Below are 9,205 nucleotides of genomic sequence, written 5' to 3' on the forward strand. Positions count from 1 at the left end.
ATACGTAACACAGAAAGCTCCACCCACACCTGTTCAATCACATTTTCTCCTATTTTGCCCCTCACTCTTTTGGATCTTCTCCTCCATTCTCTCCATCACCCGCCAGAAGCTTTCTGGACCACTTTTTTCTTCTCTCCTCTTTTCGTTTCTGCTCCTCATCTCTCCGCACAAACGCTCGTTTTGGCGGAAGGCGGCTCAAGGCTGCCGTCTAGCGGAGGGAAGCGGCACTGCAGGCGTCCTGACAACAGATGGAAGCACATTTCCTTTTTTCTGATGTTTCACAGGTTTGAATTATTTTTCTGAAAACTTAAAAAAACAAAAAATCAAACCAAGTTTTCACTTAAAGACTTTCATGGTTTTGTTTTTCCTTTTCAGTATTTTTTCTTGGGCTGAGTTTGATCCGGTTCTCCAACAAGTTTAACTCTGTTCCCTGATTTTTGGGGCACCGATGGTTAAACATCAAAATACAGAATCAGAAAGTGGATTTAAAGCCTTTAGTGTCCATTTCTTGAGTTTTCCAGTTCTTTACTTCATGGACTTGTAACAGAAAAAAGGGACCAAAAGACAGATCAAGTTCAACTTTTCAGCTCTTTGTTATATATATATAACAACGAGAGTTTAAGAGTTTAAAACATTTGAAAACACCAAATCAAGACCCGATCACTTTTTTGCATGTTAAAAATGATTTGATGATACTAACAAAATGGAACACGTTCAAATATTTTATTTAAACAGTCAGTTTAAAAGTGGAAAACTCAAAGAACGATTTTTTTCTGAACATTTAACGATGATTTGCCTTTTTTGTTTGTTCATTTTAGGAAGCAGCAATTAAAAACACCAAAACAATAATAAAAAAAGAATAAATTACAAAAATTCCCCCCCAAAAATTCAGCCATAAGTTGCATTGTATGGCCCGGAGCCGCCACACACCTGAGTCCTGGCTAAATGAATCCTCCACACCCCACACTCTACCCTATTACCCTAGTCAGAGCTGCATGTAAGCAATTAATTAAAAAATATATGTTTTTCAAAATTGCAGCTCTCCCGTTAGTTTTATCTCCATAGCAACCATGTGATGTTTTGGTTGCCTGGTGGTGATGAACTGATCTATGTACTTTTTAGAAGAATCGTCAAAAGTAAATTTTTGTATTTCCTTGGCAACGGAGGATTTTGTTAACCACGCCCACATTTCTAATACGTTCACATCGTATGTTATATTGTTGTTTCACGTATTATATGTTGATCCCATCAGCGGCTGAAAAATCAAAAACATCAACACAGGAACTAAAACGCTAAAGGTTCAAAATATTGATTAATTCTATAAATATTCAATTTTGACATTCAGAAATATTTGTTTATATATGTATTTTGCTCCATTGTATTCTGAACATTTGAATATAAAAAGTTAAAACGAAGTAGAAGGGCAATAGGAAGAGTTAGGATGAAAATCTAAAAATAAAAGTCTAGTCATGTTCCTTTTTTTTTCTTTCTAAATCTGGACCGTCTTTATCTTCCGTACATCTGATCTTTTTACATGATGATTTATGAACTCCTCAAGCAGATTTCTGAAATCAACAGTTTCCAGATGATTAAATGCCGATAAAGTGGGATTTTATCTTTAAATATAATAATTCACACGAATAAAGAGAATATGTTCAGAAAAATCTAAACATTTAAATGAGTCATAGCGCCTTCATCTAGTTCTGCAAACATTTCTATCATCTACACCCATTGAAGGTTTAGCTTTGATTGTTTTTGGTTTTCACAATAAAAGCCTGAAAGTGGAGCGCGGATCATCCCACGCATGACGGCGGCTGAATCCCGGCAGCCTTGAAACTGATTTAAGGCGAGTCTCGGGGTGTGTCGGGACAGAATAGAACTACGTACACTAGAGTGAAGCCAGATTCAAATAACAGGAACGTCTGCTGTGATGAGGTCAGCGCCGTCTCATCTTCTGGTCAGACCTCAAGATAGTTTGACTTTTTTTTTTTTTTACTTTGACTGGGAATCTTTCACATCTCCTGACAGATTAGATCATTGTGACAAAACGGGGGGTTATTGTGAGGTTAGTGAGCAGCAGAGTGGTCACATTCAGGACTGAAAATCTGCATTTCTTCTCTTTCTATATAGAATTTTTGGATAGATGATTTTTTTTGGTTTTTTTCAACATTAAACATTCTGTGGCTTTAAATTTTCAGTATATCACTAATTTGGAATGTACTCTTTGATCCAAGACTCCACTTGAGTTAGAAACTGAAGAATATTCCTTTATTTAATGGGAAATAAATGTAGGCATGAATGGGTTAAATACATAGAAATATGTAACAATACATAAACAATCTCCATTTTGGAAAAAAAAAAGTTTTTTATTGTTATTTTGCCTCAAAATACTTTGGAAAGGAACCTCAGTTGTCTTTAGATGTTCCATTGTACACGGTAAAAACAGAGTCCGTTGAAATAAGACGAAAACTTAAGTATTTTCAGCTTCAAATGTTCTGATTTTGAGGTTTCAAAACTCAAAATTTCAATTTCAAAACTTTTTTTTGCTAGTTTCAAATCTTTTTTTCAATTTCAGCTTTTTTTTTTTTTTTTCGTTTTCGAATCTGAAAATTTCAGTTTCTAAACTTTTGGCCCCGTTGTAGGGGCGGGGCTAACACGAAGGACCAATCATTAGATGAGGGTGGTAACTTCAGTCCCGATGCGTTCACTGACTCTGAAAACTGTGATAATTACGATCAGAAAATGTCTGTACTATCATAGTTTGAAGTTGTCCCAAGACGGGTGTAAAAAACAGTTTTATTGCGTACAAACCGGGCGTCCTAAACGGCGTTCTAGCCCGTTCAAAGTGCCGATTTATTGTGTTAAATACAAGCGCAGAAAACGTCCTTATGCTTGAATAAAATAGCTAAAACACTTAACAAGTTCTCATGCAGGAAATGTGAGTTCCAGCCCCATGATTTTGATTGGTCGTTCATGTTAGTCCCGCCCCAATGCGGCTTAAAGTTTGGAAACGGAAAATTTCAGATTAGAAAAAAAAAAGTTGAAAAGTGAAAAGGTTTTTTGAGTTTTGAAACCTAAAAACAACATTTTTCAGGATTGAGTGGAATTTGTTCCAGTTTTCTTGTTTGTTTTCATTTTGGGGGATTTTTTACTAACGTGAAAGATTTTTTAAGGCGTTCAACTTAAGTTAAGATAATTCAAAGAATGTCGACATTGAAGCTGAGCTGTCGGAGTGAACAACCAACGACGTCACATAAAGTCTGTTTATTTGATTACTTTGAATCCTTTACCATAATGCTGCCAGTTTTTCCTTATTTTCATATATTTATTTATCAAAATATTTGTTTTATTTATAAAAAATAATAACAATAAAAGAAAAAAAAATAGTTTTAGCAAGAACATAAAGAGACGCCAAAGGATACACCTTGAACAGGTTGCCAGTTTCACACTCTCATATCCACACCTAGGATCGATTTAGAGTCACCGTTTACCCATGATGCCTTTCTTTGGACCTTCTTTTCCTCCTGCAGAACCAAAGATCTCCAGAGTCACAAACTGATGAAAGGGATTCTCTTTCAGTGTTTCTTAGAAGAAAGTTAAAAAAAAAGGTTTTCTGGGGAAAAAAAAAAAAAGTCAAAGCAACTCCATACCATGACACAGCCTTCCCCATGCTCGACTGAAGTGTGACACATTGAGTTCATCTTTGGACCGGCAGTTTCTCTCTGAGACGGTTTTCACAGAAACGGGAAGCTTCTGCTGAAGTGCTTTCATATTTAATCAGGTCAGATACTTATCAAAGGTGGGAGGAGAAACGAAGCGTTTTTCTTAAAAACAACACAACCACCCATGACAAAAATAGCCTGTTCCCATGAGGCCTTTTGGTTCTCCTTCCAAGCCCCACTCCGATCATCTTTTGGTCTAATTGTGGACTTTTAATCATGATTTAGCTAAATTTGCCTCTAAGTTCTGTTGTAAGCCTGCCCTCGCTTCCCATCATCCATCTGTTTACTCTCCAGCCCCTCGAACGACGACGTTCATGGATCCATTTGTTGGAAAGTGGATGATCAGAATGGAGCTTGTGGTGATACATGATATATTTCAAACAATATTTGTACGTTTGCTCCTGATTTACAACAATTTGAACAAAAAAATAATCAGAAATGTAATTTTAACCCTTTTATGCCTGTTGGCTCCAAAATGAACACATTGGAGCATCTACTTAAAAATGTTTTCTTTTCATAGCTGGAAATAAATGCATTCGTTAGCCTAAATCTCTCTCTCTCTCTCATTATATATATCAGAAAGATGCTACATAACATGTTAAAAACACAATTTTGATCAGATGTTTATCTAAATTGTCTAAGATCTAATTGAAGCTTCTAGAATCTGAGATGCTCCTCGTTTCTGTCAAACTTCTGACCCACATTTAAACTCCTTTCTGGGAAGACTGGCGGCTGTTTCCCGCCTCATGAATAATCAGAACGATGAAGCGGCGCGGCGGTGAAAATGCGGCGCAGATGTGTGAACGTTACACACGGCTCCACATTACAGTCGGAGTCGGCGTTGGAAAACACGCTTCACCCTTTGAACCCGCCAGCCGAGGATCCGGTTGTTTCTGAGAGCTGATGACAAAGAAAAAATCTCAAAAAGCGCGAGTGATTCACGGCCTCCCGCTCTGCCTGAGTCGTAACATCTGATCTGAATATCCACACGCGACCAGAGCCGCAGTTGACCTCGTCTGCTGCTTTACCGGCCGGTGACCTCGTGTGTAATGTTTGGGGTCGACGGGGGAAGACGTGTGCGGGTTGGATAATTAGTCCTTTGGTGTAGCGGCGGCGCGGCGGTGGCCGTTTCATTGTGTAAGCTCCGACGCCTTATCTGAACATTCCACGGCTGTGTCCACCTAAGCTTTTAACACCGAGCGAACTCCCGCTTACCTCAGCGCGTGTGTGTGAGTGATGATGTGCTGCTGGGGAACACATTTTCAATTTCCTCTGACCCCGCGGCGACCTTTCACAGCCAAGGTGTTTAGCTTGGGCTTTACGGGGCTTAGGGCGACACAGGAAGCGACAGCGGCGAGCACAAAGAGGGCAGCCAAGGAGAGAGCGGCCGTGTTGACGTTGAACGTTCCCAGAAAAACCCCAGAGTCTAACGTCACTCCCAAAGTAATCCTCGGCTGCAGCTCTAGTCAATTTCCAGGTAAGCTGTTGATAGGAAATCACTGACTGTAAATGAGAACTGGACTGAGTGACCTCACTCACAGGAAATACCCACAAAATCCCATAGACTTCTATTGAGACATAAACTCATATTCTTATTAACCTTAACTATTTTTTTTTAATTCTCTGAAGTTAAATTTGTTCAAGTTGACCAATCAGATGCCTCAATAAAAGTAGGAGGAGCTTTCTGGCTCCCACTTATAATGTTAAAAACGTTTGACAAGCGTCGGTTCAAGCGAGCGGTTGCCATAGAAACTCAGACAATTGACTGTATCTAAGAACTGGACTGAGCAGGTTTTATGTCACTCACAGGAAATGACTTACTTCCAACAACAAGTCAATTCAGCCATTTTTTTTTGTGATACGAAGCCACCATGTTGGAGCCAGAAGATATCACTAAGCAGTGATTGAGACAATGTTTCTATGGCAACCGTTCTCGCCAATCAAGAGTGAGCTTAGAAGAAGTCACACCCCTACTGGTTGTCCGTATTGCCATAAAGTGACGATTGATTCATCTTTATTTTGTTGGAGCCAAATGTAAAGTATTGTCTATGGATGACATCACACTCACTCAGTCCAGTTCGCATATACAGTCAATGTAAGAAATGCAGGTTTTTCCTGTTTTTTGGCTAAGAAAAACTTTTCTTCCTTTGAATCGTTTTTTTTTAAACAAATAAAACTTTTATTATGATGACTTTAGGATTCGAGTTTTTAAAATGAACTTTCTTAAATAGTTATTATTTTTAGGAGAGTTTGGGATAAAACGGTTTACAAGCATCACTTTCGTCTGAACGGGCTGGTAAGCCCTTCTTTGGACAGATGCTACTCTTTCAGACATTAAAATTTCATAGAAAGCGTCTTGAACCGGAAGAGTCACGTGACTGAAAAAAAATAAATAAATCTTAGAATACGTGAAACCGTAAACAAAGAAATGCGAATACCCGGGGGAACACTGTATATCACTGTATATCACTGTATATCACTGTATATCACTCATACATCAGATGCAATAAAGTGAGAGATTCTCTAACCATTACCCCAACAACACATCCAACTGGACATCAAATGTGAGGTAAAAAATAAATATATTAATTAAATTAATTATTCCTTTGTAAGAGACCATGGTAGTAGCGGAATAATACCTTTCAAGGTGTTTATTTTCAAAAATTATTGTCCAATAATTACTGATCATCATGCGGTTACTTCCTCAAAGTTGGTTAATTTCTCAGTGTCAGACGGTTCGTCTCGTAAAGTCTATTAATTTCTAATAGTTGGATGGATACAAAGTCCGTTAATTTCTGATTGCCGGACGGTTCCTTCTAAGCCCATTAATCTCTGATAATGAACACGTGTTGGGCATTATCCCTCACATAATTGGTCCATTCAACCCACCAAGCAACAGGCTACTGCTTTGGAAACAGACGACCACTAGATAACCTTTTATGACGCCCTTTTAAACCCTTTAACCTCCTTGAACTCTGAACCACCATCAACAACATAAAAGTCGCACAGCAGGGCGGCTGCAAACAACCAAACGACCAGGAAGAAGGAAGAAGGGCGACGACATCATCCAGGAGAAACGTGCAGCAGCAGCTGTCCCAGATGTGGCTGACGGCTGGTTTCAGCAGGTTTTCCACTCGGTTTTTAAATGAGCAGCAACTCAAATAAATCAGATCTGCAGCTAATGAAGGATATCAGGAAGTGTTGAGAAAATGTAATGACGGAATAACGAGGCTGTTTTTGTGAGCTCATTCATCTGTTTTTGAACACAACTCTTCATACGGACAGAGACATGTCAGAGTTCTGCTGCATTCTTGGAGGAGGAGAAACTTCTGGATTCCTTCCAATGCGAAGGGAGCCGCAGCCTGCGGCATGTTCGATGCCCTCAGGATCCGAGGTCGGAGACCGACTGTGGCTCAGCAGTTCGCTCCTCCATGCAGATTCCTTGAACTAATTAAGGAGCAAAGTGGCTGTCCCTCTTTGTGCCAAATTGTCTGGATCTTAGACTTGTGGGTAGACTTCTGAGTAAGCGAGGATGTGGGTTCTCCCGCCGCTTCTCGAGGTCGGAGTGTGACGACTTGATTAAAGCTGCGCTTGATGAGAGCCCGACATTTCGACTGGGATTCTCTCTGATTTGATGTTCATGTGAAGTAGATGAGGAGGTTGAGGGTTCTCACGGTGAAGACGGATGGTGATGAGCCTGTGAGAGATTTAACGAGCAAACCGGTGATTAGGATGCACCTCGGAGGCAATTCCTAACCAATAATGGAGGATTCACGTCCACCAGAGTACACCAGCATCATCCACCATGAGGGGGTTGTATGGTACACCCTTAAAGCTCAGTCACAACTGCTCTGTACAGGTGGATACGGGTACACATTTTAAGATTAAAAAAAAAAAAATTATTGATATCATTTGTCTGACCAAAAAACAGATGAAAACATGTGTTTCTAGCTGTGTTTTAAGAAATGATTCATTGAACTTTAGTGCAGAACATGTGGGGGTGGTTCATATTTTTTAGGATGTGGTGTTGTGGTGATAGTTGCCTTGTGTTTTTTTTGGATTGTTGTTAAGCACAGGGTGTAGAAACACAAACAAAAGCAGCACTTTCAGGATGAAATGGAGCCAGTCAGCTCTTATTGAGTCGTGGATTCTTTTGTAATGTTTAGCAGTGATTGTATAGATGTATGTTGCAGCATTATTTATGGTAAAACACAACAAACTGAAGGAAACGCTTGAATATGGGGACTTGGTTGACCACTTTGTGAATGGATGCAGGGAGAACCACCAATGACGGAGATGAGGGTGTTCTTCAGCAGGAACAGGATGCTTCATCTTTTCTGTCAACATCAGTAGGAAGAACATGAACTTTATAGACTCATACGAGTACATGAGTGTAGTACTGGACGGAAAACTGTCTTTACTCCTGTGTGGATCAGGTCCTACCATGTCTGCAACTAAATGCCAAGTCATTTTATCTGTTGTGAGTCTAATTGTCTTTACTACAAGCAAGAATCAAGGCGAAAGACGCCAACAGACTCCATAAACGCCAAACTCGCTGATAACGACTGACTAACCAATCAAGGAGGAAGTGTGAGTAGATTGTGGGCCAAGAAAAACAAAAAAAATATATTATATATATATATATATATATGTAAAGGATAGTTTTTTGCACAAAAAGTGGACTATGCGGTACAAAGTGTTATCATTGTAACGGCTACAGAGCCCAGATTGACCTTGACTTCAAAGGAAAGTGATGTATATGCTGATTATATATATATATATATATATATATATACACACATATGGGTTGCGGCAGGAAGGGCATCCGGCGTAAAAAAACACAGCCAAGTCACTGATGCGAAACAAAGGGTGCATATATATATATATATATATATATATATAGTGTATATATATATAGTGTATATGCATTATATAAAGTGTGTGTATGTATGTACATTATATGTGTAGTTATACATGCATATATATATACACATACATTTACATATACACTTATACAGTGTTCCCCGGATATTTGCGTTCCTTTATTTATGGATCCACGTATTTCGCTGATTTTTATTTTTTCAGTTATGTGACTCTTCCGGTTCCCCACAAAAACACGACTCAGAACGCCTGTATGAAATATTTGCTTCCAAAGGATGTGCTGCGGTGCTGAGATGCATCTCTGCACAGCGGAGCCCCCTCCAGAGCGGAGGGGGAGCGCCAGTTGGTTACCCCCCCCTTTCTGTCCATGGCGAAATGGTGTCAGCTGATTTAGAAGCAGCCCAAAAAATCCTGATATATATATGTATATTCAAAGGATTCATATTGTCAGAACAGTGGACAAATTAATGTCACTGGAAGAGATTGGAAATATATATATATATATATACATACGTTTATACACACACATATATATATATAAATATGCATACATAAGTATATACACACACAAATATATATATATATACACGCACACATATATA

The sequence above is a fragment of the Oryzias melastigma genome, linkage group LG18, assembly GCF_002922805.2.
Source record: "Oryzias melastigma strain HK-1 linkage group LG18, ASM292280v2, whole genome shotgun sequence".
In the NCBI taxonomy this organism is placed as follows: Eukaryota; Metazoa; Chordata; class Actinopteri; order Beloniformes; family Adrianichthyidae; genus Oryzias; species Oryzias melastigma.